The 20,412-nt window shown below is 44.1% G+C and overlaps 1 protein-coding gene across 5 annotated transcripts in view; it reads right to left on the reverse strand.

The window, feature by feature from the left end:
* The window catches only part of SVIL (supervillin), a 254,119-nt gene that overhangs the window by 188,130 nt on the left and 45,577 nt on the right, over window positions 1-20,412 (reverse strand). The window contains exon 1 of one of the 5 annotated variants that reach the window (XM_061126357.1): window positions 11,469-11,487. The exons of the other annotated variants lie outside the window; for them this stretch is intronic. The gene's annotated coding sequence lies outside the window, so the exon portion shown is untranslated. Of the gene's footprint in view, window positions 1-11,468; window positions 11,488-20,412 lie in introns of those variants that run through there. 5 annotated transcript variants of the gene reach the window in all.

Raw genomic sequence — 20,412 nt, forward strand, 5'->3', positions numbered from 1 at the left:
TTATAAGGGAAAATAATTTGAAAATGAATACATACACATGCATATGTGTGTATACACACACACACACACACACATATATACACATATATATGAATAACTTGGCTGAATACCTGAAACTACTAGTGCTGCTGCTGCTGCTGCTAAGTCACGTCAGTCGTGTCCGACTCTGTGCGACCCCATACATGGCAGCCCACCAGGCTCCCCCCGTCCCTGGGATTCTCCAGGCAAGAACACTGGAGTGGGTTGCCATTTCCTTCTCCAATGCATGAAAGTGAAAAATGAAAGTGAAGTCGCTCAGTCGTGTCTGACACTTAGCGACCCCATGGACTGCAGCCTACCAGGCTCCTCCATCCATGGGATTTTCCAGGCAAGGGTACTGGAGTGGGGTGCCATTGCCTTCTCCGACCTGAAACTACTGCAACATTGCAAACCAACTATTCTTCAATAAAATAAACTTTAAAAAAAAGAAAAGCACAAACAAGACAAACATACATCTTCCTCTCCATCTTAACCTTGGTGAATAAAATTGTTTCTATGTGTGAAGCTCTGATTTTTCTCTTATGGCGAAATCTGACATTTGGTCTAAAAGCCGAGTTGTCTCCTCCTGCATTCTCACATTCCTTGTTCCTTTGACCACAACTCTTCTCTCAGGGACAAGCATGGCCTGAAGACAACGAGGCTGCGGTGCCTTTTGGTGTGGGTGGCTGCCATCCAGGTAGCCCGGCCCAGGATGGAGCTTCTCAATGTCTGCATGAACACCAAGCTCCATAAGGAAAAACTAGATCCCGAGGACAGGTTACATGGGCAGTGCAGCCCCTGGAAGAAGAATGGTCACAGCTCTGTCAACATCAGCTGAGAAGCCCATAGCTTATTCCCTACCTGTAAAGATTCACCTGGAACCACTGTGAATCTATGGCAAGATGAAGCACGCTTGCCAGTGCCACTTTATTCAGGACACCTGTCTCTACAAGTGCTCACCTAATCTGGTGCCCTGGATCCAGAAGGCATGGACACCACTCCCACAGACAAGAACCTGAGCAGAGAGCAGGGCCCACAGGCCACCTGCCAGAGAGCATGGTCCAGAGCATGATTTGAGGCGGGTTGTGAAAGCGGCTCCTTTGCCCCTTTCCTGTTGGCCCATTTCTGTTCTGCTCTCACCTTAAAAGAATCTAATTATAGGAATGAGATCACCAGGCAAGCTAACCTAACTCCTGACTTATGCTCTCCTGAATAGACACCGCACGTGTGTGCTCAATCACGTCCGACTCTTTGCAACCTCATAGATTGTAGCCTGCCAGGCTTCTCTGTCCATGAGATTCTCCAGGCAAGAATAGTGGAGTGGGTTGCCATTTCCTACTCCAGGGGATCTTCCTGGACCAGGGATCAAACCCACAACACTTGCACTGGCAAGTAGATTCTTTACTACTGAGTTACCCATGCCTGCCTTGTCTAACCTGTTGATTCTTTTTCCTAGACTAAAGCATAAGGACGAAGAATTAAGTAGTTAAGAAATGATTAGCTCTCTGCCTGCAACAGCTCCCTTAGCAATGCTGTAGGCAGATCACTTGGGCAGTGTAATAACACACAGCCAGTGTGCACACAATGGCACAGTAGAGAAGGATGCAGAGTCCACCCTCCTTCTGGATGATTCACGGAGATTCTTTCCCCTTTTTGCCCTTTAAAAACTGTCATGGCTGAGCAGAATCTTCAGAGTTGGCCTAAGGACCTGAGTCTACCTTCACCCCAGGTTGCTGGCTTTTCTGATTGCAGCAACTTTCCTTTCTAGAAGAAAAAAAAAAGCAGAGCTATCTTGAGTAAACATGAGTCCTTTCTACAACACTCATTTACAACAGACCCAAATAAGGGGCTCTGGGACAGAAGGCTTGTAACAAAGGAAGACAGAGGAGGATGGGTTGGAACTCATGAAAGAGTCAAACATGTACGACCAGAGGGAACTGACTAAGGCCCAGGTCCTTATAAAGAGAGAGTCTGGTGAAGAAGTTGAGACCAGGGCAACCCATCTCAGGCATCTGGACTGAGGGACTGGCTAGAACTTGGTCTGTGCCACTGATTACATGCAGAGAAATTCTTCAATATTCATTTTCCTTCAAAGGCTGGGGAAAGAGGGAAAACCCCACCCGCGCTAGAAAAACAACAGAGTAGGATAGAGGGAAGCTACACTTTCCTGTGTGGTTTCCCTTGTTGCTAGTAATTTGTGTACAGGATGACTTGCCTGGAAATACACTCCTTCCTCACCCTCAAAAGGCTGGCTGCCCATGTGGCATTCCGATGACTCAGCCTGCGAGAAGGGCAGCAGAAACAAGCAGGGCTCCAGTCCTGAGATCCCGGACCGGAGAGGAAAGCCCTAAGTCTCTTAGCTGGCTAATGGTTCGCTGGTTAGTGGTTAAGACAGAGGGGCTTTGAGAAGGCTTTGGTTTTCAGGGCGAAATAGGGCCTCTTCCTTTATTCTCCTCATGTCCAGAAAGTGCTTGCTTGTGTCATCTTTTTTTTTTTTTTTTTTTTAATGGCTGTGCTGGGTCTTTGTTGCTGTGTGGGCCTTTCTCCAGTTGCAGCAAGCAGGAGCTACTCTCCAGTTGTGATGTGTGGGCTTCTTATCATGGTTGCTTCTCTCACTGTGGAACATAGAATCCAGGGTCCCTGGGCTCCGGCAGTTGCGACACATGGGCTCCCAGGCTCCAGAGCACAGGCTCAGCAGTTATGGTGCATGGGCTTAGCTGCTTCGAGGCATGCGGAATCCTCCCAGATCAGGGGCCAAACCTGTGTCTCCTCCCTTGGCCTGTGGACTCTTTACCACTGAGCCACCAGGGACGCCGCCGTTGTGTCACTTTTTGAAAGCATCAACTTGGAAAACGGTTCACTCAAGCACAGGCGGCCCTGAACTGGACAGCAGCCAACGACACGCCAGCGTCCTAAAGGACACAGCTGGTGTCAGGACCAGTCTCTGGAAGCATGTGGGAGGCTTGGTGTCAGAGCCTCCCTCTCATGAAGGGAGAATGGGCTTTATCCGCAGAAGCCCAGGCACAGGCAACTTACAAGGAAATGAGCCTTGTGGGGACGAGGGGGCAGAGGGGCCTCCACCATGTGAAGTTCCCACAAAATAAGAAACACTGTCACCGCTGCTGGGGGGAGTTTCAGACAGCCGTGAACTCATGATCTGAGGCCACAAAGACCGTTGGTGGTAAACACAGACCAACCCCGGGGAGGAGGCTGCTTTTTGTGTCCCCGCCCCCAATTTTTTTTTCCTTCCTCCCTCACAAATCTGTATATTACTAAAAAGCCCCGGAGCCTTGGGAACTGGGCTAGACCAACAAAAGCCTCTCATCTCCTGAGCCGCCTCCTCCATGGACTATACTGGGGAGGAAGGACCTGCTTTAGGAAGGAAACCCTGTTTACACACTGGCTACAAAGAAAGGAAGGTGAAAACATTTCAAAAAGAAAACAAGGCCAAGAAAACCAAAAGAAGCCAAGAGGCAAGGGCAGGAGAGGACAACCTTGTCCCTCTGTCCTTGGTCCACATCCTCTGGGACCCTCTAGAGCCAGGGTTCTCAAACTTGCATGTACAGAGGGACCCCCTTACGGCTCCACACCAGGGGGCAAGAAAGAAGTAAACCTCCAGTGGAGATCGTGAGCCCAAGGACCAAGAAGGAGACTGAAGGGCCTGTACCTGCGATGCTTTCAATCTCAGAACCTGGTTTGTCCAAAGACAAAGGGAAAACCTCAGTCACAAGATATTAAAACTTCAGAATATAGTATCAAGAGGAAAACAAAACAATATATCGGTTTCAATGCACTCATGATAACTTGAGGGGAAAAAAAAAAAAGAGCAAACCCACAGTCAGGCCAGGATCCAGACTAAGTGACAGGCTGAAGTTTAATTAAACTAGTCAAGCCTGTATAAAAGCGTAAAGAATTTCAAAGGAGAAGGGGACACTGGGACAATCAATATGGTTGCAATGCAGCAGGAAGAGGCATCCAAACTCAAGGTCAGACCCAGGGGGCTTGTCCAGTCTCCCCAGCACTCTTTCCATCCTTCTAAAGCATTTCTTCCTGGTGGAAAATAAGCTGTCACTGAACTTTCAGGTGATTATGCAAAAATTCTGATAAGACTTTGTCAGTAATTCTAGACCAGTTGCATCTGGAGGGGAGATTATGGCAGAGAAAGGCAGACTTTTTTTTTATCTGAAGGCTTCAAAAGACTTGGGTTTAACAGGAGGTACAGTGGAGGTGCCCATAGGGCAGGGATGTTTCAGTGAGTTGTGGTCATATGTTACAGTTGTCCTTTGGTATTTGAAGGGGATTGGTTCTGATCCCCTTGTATAACAAAATCCATGGATGCTCAAATTCCTTATTGAAAGTAGTGTGGTAATAGATTTGGTACATACATGCAATAGAATGAAATAATGCCATTTGCCCTAACATGGATGAACCTACAGTTTATCATACTAAGTGAAATAAATCAAAGAGAAATACCATATATCACTTGTATGTGAAATCTAAAATATGACCCAAAGAACTTAGGAAATAGAAACAGACTCATAGACATAGGGAACAAAGTGGAAGTTGCCAAGAGGGAGAAGGTTGGGGGAGGGATGGAGTTGGAAGTTGAGGTTAGCAGATGTAAGCTATTACTTATAGAATGGATAAACAACAGGTCCTTCTGTACAATGCAGAGAGCCATCTTCAATATTCTACGATAAGCCAAAATGGAGAAGAATATCTAAAAAAGAATGTGTACCTATATATGTATATCTGAATCACTCTGTATACAGCAGAAATTAGCACAATTTTGTAAATCAACTATACTTCAATTAAAAATTTTAAATTAAATTTAGAAAACAGAAAATTTGGTATAGCATTTGCATATAATCTATGCATATCCTCTCGTATACTTTAAATCATTTCTAGAAGACTTATAATACCTAGTAAAATGTAAATGCTTTGTAAATAGTTGCCAGTATGCACCAAATTCAAGTTTTTCTTTTTAGAACTTTCTGGAATTTCTTCTCCCCAATATCTTTGATCTGCAGTTGGTTGAATCCAGGGATGCAGAACCCGTGGATATGGAGGGCCAGTGGTACCTACCTACGGAGCTCAGAGTCAGGTGCCTCTGGGTCCAGGGCATTTAGCAGAGCCTTGCCCCCTCACTGGGCATCCAAGAGTCCCCCTTACAGACCCGAGGGATGAGGCTTCCCCAGACTCAACTTTCACTCTGGCTACTTACTCTGTCTTTCTCTCCCTGGATGCTGAGAGCCGGGAAAGGAAGGTTTTGACATTTTCCCAGAGCACAGGGCACTTCCTCCCCCACCTCCACCCCAGAAACCAAACAAACCTCAAGACACTTTCCTGAATTCAGTTCAGAGGCCCACCTCCTGTGAGGCTCCCCTGGCTGCTGCCGTCCTTCCTTAGAGACCTTTCTTGCTCAATTCATGCTAAAGACCTGATTACAAACAACTACTGTAGTTCAGGGGGCTTCCCTGGTGGCTCAGTGGTAAAGAATCTGCCTGCCAATGCAGGAGACACAGGATTGACGCCTGGGTTGGGAAAATCCCGTGGAGAAGGAAACGGCAACCCACTCCAGTAGGCTTCCCTGGGAAGTCCCATGGACAGAGGAGCCTGGTGGGTGACAGTCTGTGGGGTCGAAAAGAGTTGGATACGATGTAGCGACAAAACCACAACCACCTTTATAGGTCATTCTCAACCATCATGGGTTAGATTAGCTACAGCAATAGTAATGGTAATTATAATTTTATAATAATAATCATTTTAATTATTTGAACATTTATAAAAAATAAGTATCTTAGGACTTCCCTGGTGGCCCAGTGGTTAAGAACCCTCCTTCCAATGCAGAGGACATGGGTTCAATTTCTGGTCAGGGAACTACCTGACCAGATCCCATGTGGCATGTGGGATCTCACCTGGAGAAGCCCGTGTTCACCAATGAAGACTCAGCATGGCCAAAAAATTTAAATATTAAAACTTAAAAATATAAAAAATTTTTTAAAAAATCTCCAAGTCAGCAAAATCACATTCCTATTAATAGAAGGTGTCCACTGACAGGCCTGATGATAACTGACATACATCTCCGTGGGTCTGTGACAGTGTGGGGACAGCTCCATTTCATCAGCCTCCAGATACCAGTGGCCAAGCCAAGGTGACATTCTGTTAGCATCAATTTCAGGACCTCACAAGTTGATGGAAAAACCATTAGTAAGTGACCGCAGTGGCATGTGCAGAAGCTGAGGTTGGAGACAGAGGAGAAATGACAACAAGGGGAGGTGCCACAGGAGGGAGGTGGGGCCACAAAGGTGCTGAGTGGGAGGGACTTCCTTCAGAGATCACTGGCCCCCCCTCCACCTTTAGAAAGCGCATGGGACCACTCTCAATGACATCAAGGCTGCCTGGCTTCATTTTAATATGGAAATGGGGCAGGGTACAGAAAGCTTGGATAAAGAATAAATCATAGACCATTTTTAGAGTGCCAACAATGGTCCATTTTATGTGTCAAGTAATTTATTAGAGATTTTGTGATCTTGAACCATTTGCTTGTAGTATATTTACACATTAGGATAACATCCATAGAGCAGTGAGTATTTCCGTAAACACTGGATTTTTTTGTACTAAGTAAATGTTGGTCGCTTTCTCTAAATGAGCATATATTAAATGTATTTTGAGGTACAATTTGACTGTGCCAATCTTTTGCCCTCTATTTCTCTTAACCAAGGGAATGTTTTATGTATTTTTTTTCTCACAAATGGACTGAGCATTGTTACAAAAGGCCTCTAATCCTGTATGTTTGTAGCGTTTCACAGCCACACTTCACTGCTCAAGTGGATGTGGATTGACAGACGGGAACCAGTGGCCACAGAGCAGCTCGCTGTCCCAGGAGGGCATCTGGCAGCCAGCACACAACCAGCTGCAGGAAGATGCCCACAGTCAAAATAGCAGCTGACGTGGGGACACATGAAGGAGAGGGAGCTAAAATAAGCACACAACCCTCCCTAGTGACATCCAGAAAGGCCACCTCCCCTCTGCCCTTGGGGACACCTTCCTATGGGGACATGCTTCCCACTTCATGGGCTTTATGCTGCCCTCAGTGGGCTTCCCATGTATCTCACTACAGCACAGGTTCCTAAAAGGCCAAGTCCTCGTGCATTTTCAAATAGGCTCCTATAAAATCCTGGGAGGCATTCTGCTTCATAATTCAAAAGATGTATGTATCACCCACAACTGCAAGTAGAAACATTAAGTTAATGGGCTGAATTCTCAATTTTAAGTTCTCTTATATGTGTGTGTGTATATATATATATATATATATATTTTTTTTTTTTTTTACAAATTCTTTAGTGTCTCCTACTACTTGCCTAAGAGCAACCACAAAATGTGCAAACAAACTGAAAAAAAACTCAGCTTGCTGTTTGATAGACATATGTGCTTGTAAGTATGATAAAGAGACAACTGAGCACACACACATACACACACACAGTGTCCAGATATAGGGCTATGTGTCTGCCAAAATCAATCTGTTGAAATACTAATCTCCAATGTGATGGTATTTGGAGGTGGGTCCTTTGGGGTGATTAGGCTATGAAGGTGATGGACATGATGGGATCTGTGTCCTTACAGAAAAGACAGGGAGACCCTGCTTTCTCTCTCTGTGCCTCTCCATTTGAGAACACAGGAAGAAGATAGCTGTCTGCAAACCACGAAGGGAGCCCTCACCTGGAACTGAATCTGCCGGCTACTAGATCTTGGACTTCAACGCCTCTAAAACTGGGAGAAATAAATGGCTTGTTGTTTAAGGCACTTAGTCTATGGAATTCTGTTACAACAGCCTTAAGTAAGACATATAGTAAGAGCCACGTTTCTATTTCTGAATGAAACAAACACACATATACACATATGTATATATGTATATATATACACATGTATAAATATACACACATATATCACATACACATACATATATATGTTTGTAATTATAACGACAAAAGATACAATATGCCAAGTTGCAAAACAGGATGCAACATTTCAACATTCCAAAGTGTACCGCAAAGTGTCTGACATTCTCCAAGTGCCCTTAAACCTGAACACAGCTGAAACCCCGACATAAGCATCTTTTTCCAGGCAGCTCCAGGAGGATCCCCAGATGTGCAGCTGCCACAGCGAAAACAGAGCAAAGACCCTTTCTGGGATCACAGGCTTTGCAGAAGGCACATGGGGTCTCCCCAGTATAGCAGTGGGTTCTGAGCAACCACCATGTCATGACCCCTCTTCAGTCTCCAAATGTCACAGACCTTTGAGATTCACCAACTGGTGAGGGCAGATACTGTCTATCAGTCTTTGCTTTACATGTGCATGTTTTCATGAAAGTAAGATGACTATGCTAGATCTTGCTGTTCTTTTCCTAAATGAACAATGTAAAAACCTACTGGCATGCAAATCATATTTGATAAGAAAAATAGACATTAGGGGCTAATGTCCACCATTGGGCATACATACCCATCAGTTCTCATGGCAGGTAAGGAGGCAATGGGCCCTGGTGGACCCCGGGCCACCCTCTCCTCCTCTCTCTCACCTCCTGGGTGTCTGTTACAGACGTGGGTCTCAAGGGCTTCCAGTATGAGAAGCCCCTTTACAATACCAATATTGCCTCTGATCCACCCCACACTAGCAGTTATGTTTAGAAAGTGATGGCAAAAGGTTGCAACGAATTCAGCAGTGTCTCTCACAGGTCTTTATTTTCTAAGTCATGGCACTTAGCTGCATTCAGAGTAGTGCGCCTGTGAGTCATGATTCAGCCTGCAGAGGATGCTCAGAACAACACACAGGCCACCGCAGTACAGTGAACATTACAATAAACTGAGCTACACGAGGTTTTGGTTTCCCAGTCCACGTAAAAGTCATATTTACTTTACACTCTAGTTTATAAAGTGTGCAATAGCATTAGGTTGAAAAAAGTGTACATACTTTAATTAAAAAATACTTTCTTGCTAAAAAATGTTGACCATCATTTGAGCCTTCAGCTCGTCATCACAGGAGTAACACCTAAGACCACTGGTCACAGATCACCATAATGAATAGAATAAGAATGAAAAAGTCTGAAATATTGTGAGAATTACCAAATGTGACAGAGACAGGAAGTGAGCAAATGCTGTTGGAAAAAAGGCACCCATAGACTTGCTTAACACAGGGTTGCCACAAACATTTGGTTTGTAAAAAGCACAGTATCTGTGAAATGCAATAAAGTGAGGTCTGCCTGTGAATTCCTCCAGCCTTTGTGGTAATTCTGAAGGGCAGGAGAGAAGCAGAGCTGTGTTGAAGGAGGAGTTGGGGGTTGGGGGGTGGTGGTGTGGGCAGGCTGGCTGGGTCTGCTTGTCAGCTGTGTGCTCACCCACTGGCCCTTGGGACCACCTGCTGTAGCCTTGAAGTGGCGGCCCCAAACACAGAGGCAACTTACTGAACACCCCCTTCAAAGTAGAGAGGTGGCCTGATAAAGCAAAATCAGGAAAAAGTTTCTAAGTGGGGCTAGAAGAAACCATCATTGTAGTAGATGGCAGTAAAATAATTAGGGAGAGAGAGAGAAATGACTGAAAATCTTGTGCCCAAACTTCCAGCCCTGAGCTAGTGAGCAAACTGGTGGATTGGTGTTCCTTTACATGTAGGATGCAGGGATGTTCTGATGGAGGGAACAGTGACAGTCAGAAGTCACACCTCCCCCCACCCCAAGCTTCCAAAAGTAGGAGAAATAAGCAAGTGAGACCAGAGACCTGAGGTCACTTAACATGACCCAAGTCAACATACTGAGGATAAATACACCTCTGGGGATGATTGGCCACTGGATGTTATTCCAGGTAATGCCACAAACTCTCTTGCTCACTGTTAACTGCTTTTTTTTTCTTTTAATTTACACATTTGTGTTAGTTGTGTGTGCTCAGTAGCATCCAACTCTTCGAGACTCCATGGACTATAGTCCGCCAGGCTCCTCTGTCCATGGACTCTTCCAGGCAAGAATACTGGAGTGGGTTGCCATTTCCTAATCCAGGGGGTCTTCCCGACCCAGGGATCAAACCTGAGTCTCTGCATTAGCATGTGGATGCTTTACCATTACACCACCTGGGAAGCCCACAGAGTTGTGTTAGAATTAATATATATATATATATATATATATATATATATATATATACACACACACATACACACACATGTGTGTGTGTGCATGTGTATTATAAATTTTCACAATTTATATATATGTGTGTGTATATATATTTTCTTTTGCAGATTCTTTTCTATCACAGGTTATTACAAGATATTGAATATAATTCCCTGTGCTACACAGTAGGTCCTTATTGTTTATCACTTTTATATATAGTAGTGTGTGTCTGCTAATCCCAAACTCCTATTTTATTTTATTCCCAAACCCCCATTAACTGAATCATAATCTTTCTTTGAACAGGTATCTAAAAGCTGACATCCATGAAAAGTGTCACAAATGCATGTAAAATGCACATTTTCAGAGGAATACTGGGGATAAAGTTAGTTAATAACAGTAACAGCAGTGACTAATGGTCCTGTATCTTAAGGACCTGTAGCTTAATATCTGCCAGGTGCTGTTCTAAGCACTATGTACAAATCAACCATTTATCATCACTCTTCGCTGCTATTTTTATGCCCATTCTACAGATGAAGAAACTAGGGCGTTGAAAGGTTCCCAAGGTCACATAGGCGGTTAGTAGCAGAGTCTGTCTCCAGATCTCTCTCTCTTAATCACTATGCCAAGCTTAGAAGTGATTGAAAAAACAACATAAAAGCTTTAAGAGATAGAAAGCCTTTGGACAAGATTCTGCACTTTTCACAGCTGCTGTCTCTAAGGTAAATCTATATATCTTATAAAAACCACAGATTTTGTATGACTTCTCCCCTCATGGCAAGATGGATCTTCACCACTGTAACAGCTCAAATCCAGTTTTATATCCCATTGTTCAGTCACTCAGTCATGCCGACTCTTTGCAACCCCATAGACTGCAGCAAGCCAGGCTTCCCTGTCCATCAACATCTCCTGGAATCTGCTCAAACTCATGTCCATTGAGTCGGTGATGCCATCCAACCATCTCATCCTCTGTCGCCCCCTTCTCCTCCTGCCTTCAATCTTTCCCAGCATCAGGGTCTTTTCCAATGAGCCAGTTCTTCCTATCAGGTGGCCGAAGTATTGGAGCTTCAGCATCAGTCCTTCCAATGAATATTCAGGGTTGATTTCCTTTAGGATGGACTGGTTTGATCTCCATGCAGTCCAAGGGACTCTCAAAAGTCTTCTCCAACACCACAGTTTGAAAGTTTCAATTCTTCTGTGCTCAGCCTTCTTTATATTCCATGCCTGGCAGGTAATGTCTTACTGCCAGGAGAGAAATAATAGGAATCTCCACCTCAACCCTGGGGTAGGGCTCACTCACCTTGTACAGATGCCCCACAAGCCTGCTACACATGCACAATGGTGCCCCAATCGCCATCACTGCCCCTGGAGATCAACCAAACAGATGTGTACTTAGAACTGCTGGTACAAGACACTGCACTGGTGCAGAGAAGGAAAAAAGGAACTCGGGCAACAGGGAAGGTTTGAAATATTTACATAAAAAGTAATTAAAGATCCAAGTAGAAGAGACTGGAACACAGAATTGAAGGGAAAAGAGAAACTATATTCACACTGGAATACTTAGCAGTGATAAGGAACAAACTACCAATAACATATCGGTGCCTCTCAAACAGCGGCAGACTGCATGATTCCATTTACAGAGCATTATAGAAAAGGCAAAACCATAAGGATAGAAAACACATCAGTGGTTTCCAGGGGTCAGGGCTGAGCAATTACAGTGGAGCACATTCCAAGGAACATTTTGGAGGGACGGAAATTTATATTTTGATTATGGTGGTTACAAAACTGAATCTATGTACTTATCAAAATGCACAGCCGTATGCTTTTTTAAAAAGTGAATTTTACTGAATGCAAATTATGCATTGATACATCTGACTTTTTAGAAGCAGCCCAAAGCAATTGTGCCAACAAAATTATCTCGTGGAATGGGGCTCTTAGGATCTTCTACAAGGTTCTACAGACCATGTATCCAACTTCCTCTATTAACTCCCACCCCTGATTTCTTCTCATATAATATTTATAGGAAGATGATGAGTAGCTCATTGGTAGGAGAAAAAGCTCCATTAGTCTTACAAAATTTCTTAAAGTAACCTCTGAGTGCTTAGATAATTATGGGAACTCTACTGTACTAAGAATAGACGTGCCTACTGGCTCTTTTTCCTTGTGCTATATACGTGCCTGCTAATCACTTACAAGGCAGGTGAGACCCCAGCGGCTCTGTCCGTGGACACGGATGGCCACTACAAAACCATTACATCACCAGAAGTCCAGGTCCTCATGTTCATATGGTACCTATGTTCCATGCTGAACTACACTGGAGGCTGACCAAGGTCACTAATAAGATCTTTAGGCAAGAGCTAAATCTAAGATAAACTCTGGCTATTGGACTGAAAACTTTATTAAAGCAGGAAAATAAAAAACATCACTGGCATTTTGAACAACATAAACTGCTCTATGACTTGGTCTATATATGGAAACCAAAGACAATGTGAATGACTCTGGTTCTTTCCTTCATTCAACACTCAGCAGATACCTCTTGATTGCCTACATGTGTGAGGCACGAAAGATATATGTGTATCATTGTAAGTCCCTATCTTTATGGAGTTTACATTCTCTTGGGAGGGATAGATGAACTATAAATAAAAGAATGAACATGTAAACCAAGTGATCAATCAATAATAAGCTGAATGTCCATTAGTAAGAGAAGGAAGGAAGGAAGGAAGGAAGGAAGGAAAATCTGGGTAAGAGGATGGGGGTTTTTCATTTAGATAAAGTGCTTGGGTCTCAGATGGTTGCCTTTGAGCAGAAACCTGAAAGCAGCAGCCAGAAAGCTGCTGGGTATATGGCGGGAGAGGTGGCTCAGGAGCGGGAAAGTGTGAGGTTTCAAGTTTTGAATGGGTGCATGGGACAAGCAAGGTGGCCGGTGTGGCCGGAGCAGAGCGAGGGACAGGGAGTTGTCCTGGAAGCCAGCAGGAAAGGCGGGACAGGGAAAGCTGAGCACAGATCAGAGAGGCCTGTGCCAGAGAAGGACTTGGGATTTGGTTCGGAGCTACGAGAAGCCACTGTAGGTACAAGAAGCCACTGTAGGGTGTGCAGGAGGGCACGAATGATCTTGATTTAGTTTTAAAGAATCAGTCTAGTGGCTCCAAGGAAAACAGACTTTGGGGGTTAGGTAGACAGGGAAGAGGGAAAGCAGCAGCAGAGGACTTGATAGGAGGCCACCGCCACCGAGAAGGTAGAGACAGTCAGCTCTGGATAGGGTGGAGACACAGGCGGAGATGCGGAGATGAGAAGGGGCCGAGGGGGCACTGGGTGCAGGATGGCACCGCCCACTAAGCTGGAAGAGGTTGGTTCCATAGATAAGAGCTGCTGTCTGACTGGCTGGGAAATGTATAATATGCTACTTTCAGGGAGTGCAAGACGTGAGTTAAGATACAGAAATGTTAAATTTAACCCAAATAACATTGTACCTTATGACTGCAAAAGCTTTACAATGAGAATAGCTAACTCGGGACCAGTTTAGTATTAACTTAATCTTGCCAGAGAATCCCCACTGACTAGGTAATTTACTCTATACACAGCTAAGAAATGGATTTGTGTAAGAGACTATATATTCCATTAGTGAACTTTCCAGGGAACAGTGATTTCCAGGGAAGCTAATAAAAACTTCAAAGCTCTCTATAATATAGCACCAAGGCTTTGAAGATCCCCCTTATTTAACCCTTGCTAAAAGAAAAGAATGTCAGCAAGATTGTGGAGTATTGAATATTCCTTACCATGTTTACATTGCAAAAAGGCTTTGTCTGGGGACTTCCCTGGTGGTCCAGTGGTTAAGCCTCTGCATACCCAATGCAGGGAACTGGTCAGGAAACTAGATCCCACATGCCAAAAATAAGAACCTGCACACGGCAATGAAGATCCAGTGCAACCAAATTAATTAACTTTAAAAATATTTATTTATTTACTTGTTTATTTTTGGCTGTTCTGGGGTCTCATTGCTGTGTGTGGGCTTTCTCTAGTTGTGGAGAAAGGCCGGGGCTACTCTCTGGTTGGGGTGCTCAGGATTCTCATCACGGTGGCTTTTCTCTTGTTGCGGAGCTCAGGTGCATGGGTTTCAGTAGTTGCTACACGTGGGCTGAGTAGTTGTGGCTCCAGGACTCCAGAGCATGGGCTCTGTAACTGTAGCGGACGGGCCTAGTTGCTCCCTGGCATATGAGATCTTCCAGGACCAGGGATCAAACCGGTGTCTCTTGCATTGCAAGATGGATTCTTAACCACTGGATCACCAGGAAAGTCCAATTAATTAACTTTTTAAAAAAAGGCTTTGTCTGTTGGGAAAGAAAAGTCAACTTGTAAGACTCTTTAATTAGCTTACACGTTAAAGCCTTCAACATAAAGGCTGTTTGTTGGCTATAATCCACATTAAAACATTGATCTACTTTACAGATTATTTTCTTCAAGCTGTCCTAAGATTTCTTGAGTTTTATGAAGTTCCACTGAACTTAGAAAGAGGCCAGAAACAGTACACAAATGCACAGCAGTAGTGTGCCTGATTCCTGTAAGAGTGACAAGCAGAAAAGTCATCGAAGCTCAGGATACGGTGCACGTCCCCAGAATCACATCTGTCTCATCCAAGACAAGACTCATGCCCAGGATTCAAAGCACAAGGAAAAGCTTACATTGTTTTGGTTGGAATAATTCAGTCTGCTGACATCTACAGTGTCTTCCAGAAGATATCAACTCCCATATTTTCCATCTTTTCCTCCCTCTTTCCTCCAAGTCAATCTTAAGAGCAACAGTACAGAGCCAGATGGGGAACCAGATCAAAACACACTGGTGAGTGCCAAGCATGGGGACCGCTGGAGACAACATCCTTTTAATTGATTCCTGTTGGTGAAAAAATGTTTCGATCCAGTTGGAACCATCTACACTTGAAACCATCTTATAAACTTTGTGTGCTTTTGATTTTTGAAAATTTTACTCAAAAGAAATAAGTGCCCCAATGTAACCAAATTCGTCCAAGCTCTCTCTCATCAGCCAAGAGAAAAATCTCCTTCAGTCACCTTAGGGCTGGGACAGGTGACCTACACAGCTTCCCTGTATCACGTTTTTTTAAAGTCATATAATGGTTTTCCAGGTGTTTTCCTACTACTCTGAATCTTAAGAGATACACTTGGATATACTCTTGGAAAGAAAAATTCACTGTTTTGCTCTAAAGGATTAAGAAACCAAATTAAGAAACTCAATCTCTGAATTTAGTGACTTTTCCCACACTATCAGCTATTAAAGACAGATTTTTTTTTCTGTCTTGTTGCTTTAAGATGTCAAGATGTATTCTGCTTTTCTAATCTGGATGTGAGGTTTCCTTTCACATCACCCCTCATTGTTACACTAACCAGATGTTTCTGCCTTTTTCCAGAAGACAGCAGTATTGAGACTTTACACTCTAGGCTTCTCCCAGGTCATCCGTTCAGATATTTACCTCATTTCTTCCCAGTGGTTCCAGACAAATCTTCTTTATTTCCATGATTTAAAAAATCTCAGAGCTAAAACACACACATGCCTACAGAGCGGCAAAACCTGTGCCAAGACTGAATTAGTGTGGTTTTCTCTTTGGACTCATCATATAATGACCTAAAGATGGATTATATCTGGATTCTCAGAGGTCTGTTAAATATTAACCACGATGATGTGAAACGTCCAAAAACTGGGTCTGTCTGAACCTCCATTATTAATCCAGTCTGCCATTATTTCTTGGTGAGATTCTATAATTCATTTCGAAACTGTCACCAACTCACTTGTAAAGCTAATGAAACCTATAATCTCCCTCTCCAGAAATATTCTAAAATGAAACGGTAGCTATCATGGCTGTTCTAGAATAGGGATTAGTGAACTGCAACCCCTGGGCCAGATCTGGTCCACTGTCCACTGTTGTCAATAAAATTTTACTGGAACACAGATGTGCTTATTTGCTTCCATATTCTATGTGGCTGTTTTCCTGCCTCAACAGTTGAGTTGAATAGGTGTAACAGAGACAGTATGGCCCCCATAGCCTGAAATATTTACTATCTAGCCTTTCACAGAAAAGTCTGCCCATCTCTGCTTTAAAATCAGTGACTCAGAAGACAGTGATTATTATTTCCACTCTGTGTGATTTTGCAAAGTAAAATGATAAAATTAGGTGTAAAAGTGCCAGGATTCAGTAGCAATTAATACTTGTCCCTTCTAGTTGCCAGGCTCCTTCTGGCCCTCTAGTCTCTTTCTCTCTGCTGTATTCTCCTTGCAGAGTTGAAAGTTTACTATTCTTGACACTGGGAATTATTTCAGTATTGGCTATTTCATCTTTTCATTATCTACCGACTTCTTTTTCTTCCCATTGAGAAGGTGGCTTTCTCTGCAAAGTGCTATATCTTAGTTACCTTTGTTTTCCCATGGCCTGGCACATAGCAAAATCCTAGCAAGATTTTCCTCAAAGAATAAGTGAGTCAAGAAATAGCAAATCTACACTAGAAATATTTGTAATTCTAAGAGTCCATGCAAATATCATTTATAATAGATAAGTATTACAGTATCAGGTTTCCTAAACTAAATTTCACAAATAATGAGCACTTGTGCGGGGGCGGGGGGGGGGTCACGGATTTAAGGTTACAGTTTGCTACATATTACAGTGGTTTTATTGATAAGACAAAGGGCAAGTTAACACTCAAACCATGCATAGGTACAAAGAAGTTCCTAGAACCCAAGAAAGCAAAAATGATTCCTGCTTACACCCAACAACTTAAAAGAAATTAAATCCTCTAACCAAACCTCTTATCTTTGAGTGATAAAGTATAATGTTCTTGGTCTATAAAAAGAGTCTAAATTTAAGATTTCTAGTCCTAGTGACACACTTTTGCATAAAATAATTTCTTTGGAAAGATGGTTGTTTTGTTTTTTCATGGACTTACATGAAGAGTTTCATTAACTTAAAAAATGAATTATAAAAATGAATTAGGTAGTGAGGGTATAATAGTGAGTAAATAAAATTCTTGCCCTCACTTTACTGAAACAGATTAGCTTAGAAAGATCTTACAATTCATTTTGACAAGATTCTTCGAGTTATTTGTCTTTCATAAATTTTCCATTGTATTAAATTTCATAAATAACTAAGGGAGTCTCACATCTCCACAGTATAGGCAGGTTTCCATATTGGATTGTTTTCCATCACTGTTGTAATAAATTACCTCATACTTGGTGGCTTAAAATAACTTTATTATCTTACAGCCCTAGAGGTTAGAAGTCTGAATTGGGTCTCAGTGGCCTAAAAACTGACATGTCAGCATGGCTGCATCCCCTCTGGCAGCTTCAGGGGCGAATCTATTTCCTGGCCTTTTCAGCTTCTAGAGGCACCTACCTTCCTTGACCTGGCCCGTCCTCCAGAGACTTTATCCCACGGCATCACTCTTACACTGACTCTCCTGCATCTCCTTCACGTCAGAGGACCCTTGTGATTACGTAGGACCCACCTGGACCATCAGGATAACCTCCCCATTTCAAGGCCAGATGAGACCTTCCTATTTGCCATGTAACCTAGCATATCCATAGCTTCTGTGAATTAGGATGCGAACCATGATTCTTTGGGGAGTCATGATTCTTCCTACCACACATAACTTTGTAGCAATCAGTTCAACAAGCCCAGGTCACATCCATGACCCAGAGTAGAACCTGAAACACCAGGACCCCTACAAACTAGCCGTTACTCCTATCCATGCAGTCCCCTGATGCCTCCCAGGGGCACACCACCTCCGTTCCCCAACCAGTCCCACCATGGTTGCCATTTCCTAGTCATCAAACCATGTTCTATTCATGCCCTCAACTCTTCTAAGAATAAAACTAATTTTTCCTCCACTTGTTCCCCCTCCACAGGTGAATGGAAAACCATGCCTTTTCCTCCATCCTTCTATTCTCATGATGGATAAAACGGCCCTGCCCTAGTGTTACACAAAGATTTGTTAAAAGATTTATTTATCTACATCCTGTTGTTGTGTTACTCCCCGTGTTACAGAAATACACATATCATCAGTCAACGTTCAAATAATAAGGGTAGGCATGTGTGTGTATGTGTGATATAAACTCGAGAGCAAAGATCTAACTTGTTAAATACAGATACTTAGGAAACAGTACAGTCAGCTTACCTCCAGTCCTAAGGACTTACTAAGTAGTCTTGGGCCATGACAATAAAATAAGACATGTTTCTGAGACTATACACAGAGTCTCATAAAGATTTCCTCTTGTCTAAAGTTAAGTGGAGAGAACAGCTAGGTGGGCCGGCTCTGGCAGGGCAGGGAGGGTGACCCTGGGCCCTGAGATGTCATCTTCAGGGGCCAGAGCAGCTGTTTATGGAACACTGAGTTGGATCCCACGACGGGGATTAGAGCCAGCCCTTCTGTTTTTGACAACGGCCTTTGGCCAAACATAGTGCTCCTGTTCAGCTATCATCTGCTATGATGCAAAACCCATGTGGCTGCATGGAGTGTATTTTCTAAGTCTCTTCCCCTACTGGTACTTGGTTATGATCCTTGGGTATTGGAAGCATCTCTTGAGAACCAGGCCTACTCACTTATGCAAGAGTTCACCCCAGGTCATCAGAAGCCATTTGTTCACCAAACTAAAGATCACTCACCTTTGAACTTTTCAAATCAAAGGTTTCTAAAATACCTTGATCAACTGGGTATTGAAAACTGATATGTAATCATTTTAAAAATCTCGAATGAAAAAAAAAATGGAAACTTAGGGAAGAGACTGAATCATTTTGACTCCCTCTGTGAGAGTCTGCCACAGGTAAAGGATCTGCCTGCCAATGTAGGAGACACAAGAGACATGAGTTTGATGCCTGGATAGATTGGGAAGGTCCCCTGCAGTAGGAAATGGCAACCCACTCCAGTATTCTTGCCTGGAAAATCCCATGGACAGAGAAGCCTGGTGGGTTACAGTCCATGGGGTCACAGAGAGTCGGCCACTACTGAGCACAGCTCACACACACTCTGAGTATCCTGGACACCCCCTGGTCTGTTCCACACATTCTCCCTCTCCACTCAGCTCAGCAGCTGCCCCCAACCCATGAACACAGATGCCAAAAAGATGAATTTTCCCTCCACGTAACACTTCTAGGCACAAGACGTGAAAACTACAGGAATGTTTCCATTTCTCTTGTGAGCCTAGGTCCCTCTGTGAGGGCTTCCCAGGTGGTGCCATCACCCCTCACATGTCCCAGCCCACACGGGACCACCAGGTGGGGCTGGAGGCCTGCATCAGAGGAGCTGACTATACTCAGCTGAGACTAGATGTCAGTTCTGGGGCCACAGCCAAAGGGTCAGGTTATCCCAAGCGCCCTGTGCATCCCAGGAGGGTGATGGAACCCAGCGTGAGATGGGCCAGGGGAGGGAGAGACAAGGCGGTCACGGCTCAGGCTCCTGAGTTCCCCGGTGTGACTGGCATCACCTGCTGAGCTTGCTGTCCTGGGGCCGGAGGTGAGGGCCGCAGGGGTTCTGCAGGGCTGCAACCAGGTGGGCTTCCGGGAGGTGGAGGCGGGGCAGGGACTCGGATTTGATGAGGGAGGCTGGGAAGGGATGACCCTGGGGGAATGGAATAGGAGAGCATGGAGCAACTGGAGAGCAAGGCTCAGGGCGCAGAAGGCAGAGAAGGAGAAGTTGGCAGCAGTTTCGTGACACCGAGAGAGAGCTTCATAAATACTCGGTGATGACGAGAGAGACTCCAGCCACCTCAGCTCAGAGCCTGACAGGGAAAGGCTTGACAGCTTCTCAAGTGTCAGCCAGGGGTGTGTGTGTGTGAGAGAGAGAGCAAGAGAAGGAGATGATGATGATGAAGAAGAAGAAAGAGAAGTGGGCAGGGGAGGAGGACAGGAGCAGAAGTCCACAGTTTTATGACATTAATATCTCATGATCATCTCAAAGTTACTCCTCAGCTGACCAGAAGGCAACTCTTACTGTGCCTTACAGCCTAAGTCTTGCACCTACAATGTCCTATCCATAAACTCTCTTAGCACAGAGGTTCTGAGGAAGTTGGCTTCCTGCTCTCCTCCTTGTGATCATGGGGTTGTGGGGGGTGGTGGTTGGGGGCAGGAGGAAAAGCCGTAATCAACAAGAACTGACCCTCAGGGAAGCCACTCAAAGATGTTATTAGATCATTTGAATTAGATTTGACTTTCCATCGGCCTGACTCCTTATCTGCTGCAAATCAAATCC

Source organism: Dama dama, chromosome 23 (assembly GCF_033118175.1).
Source record: "Dama dama isolate Ldn47 chromosome 23, ASM3311817v1, whole genome shotgun sequence".
In the NCBI taxonomy this organism is placed as follows: Eukaryota; Metazoa; Chordata; class Mammalia; order Artiodactyla; family Cervidae; genus Dama; species Dama dama.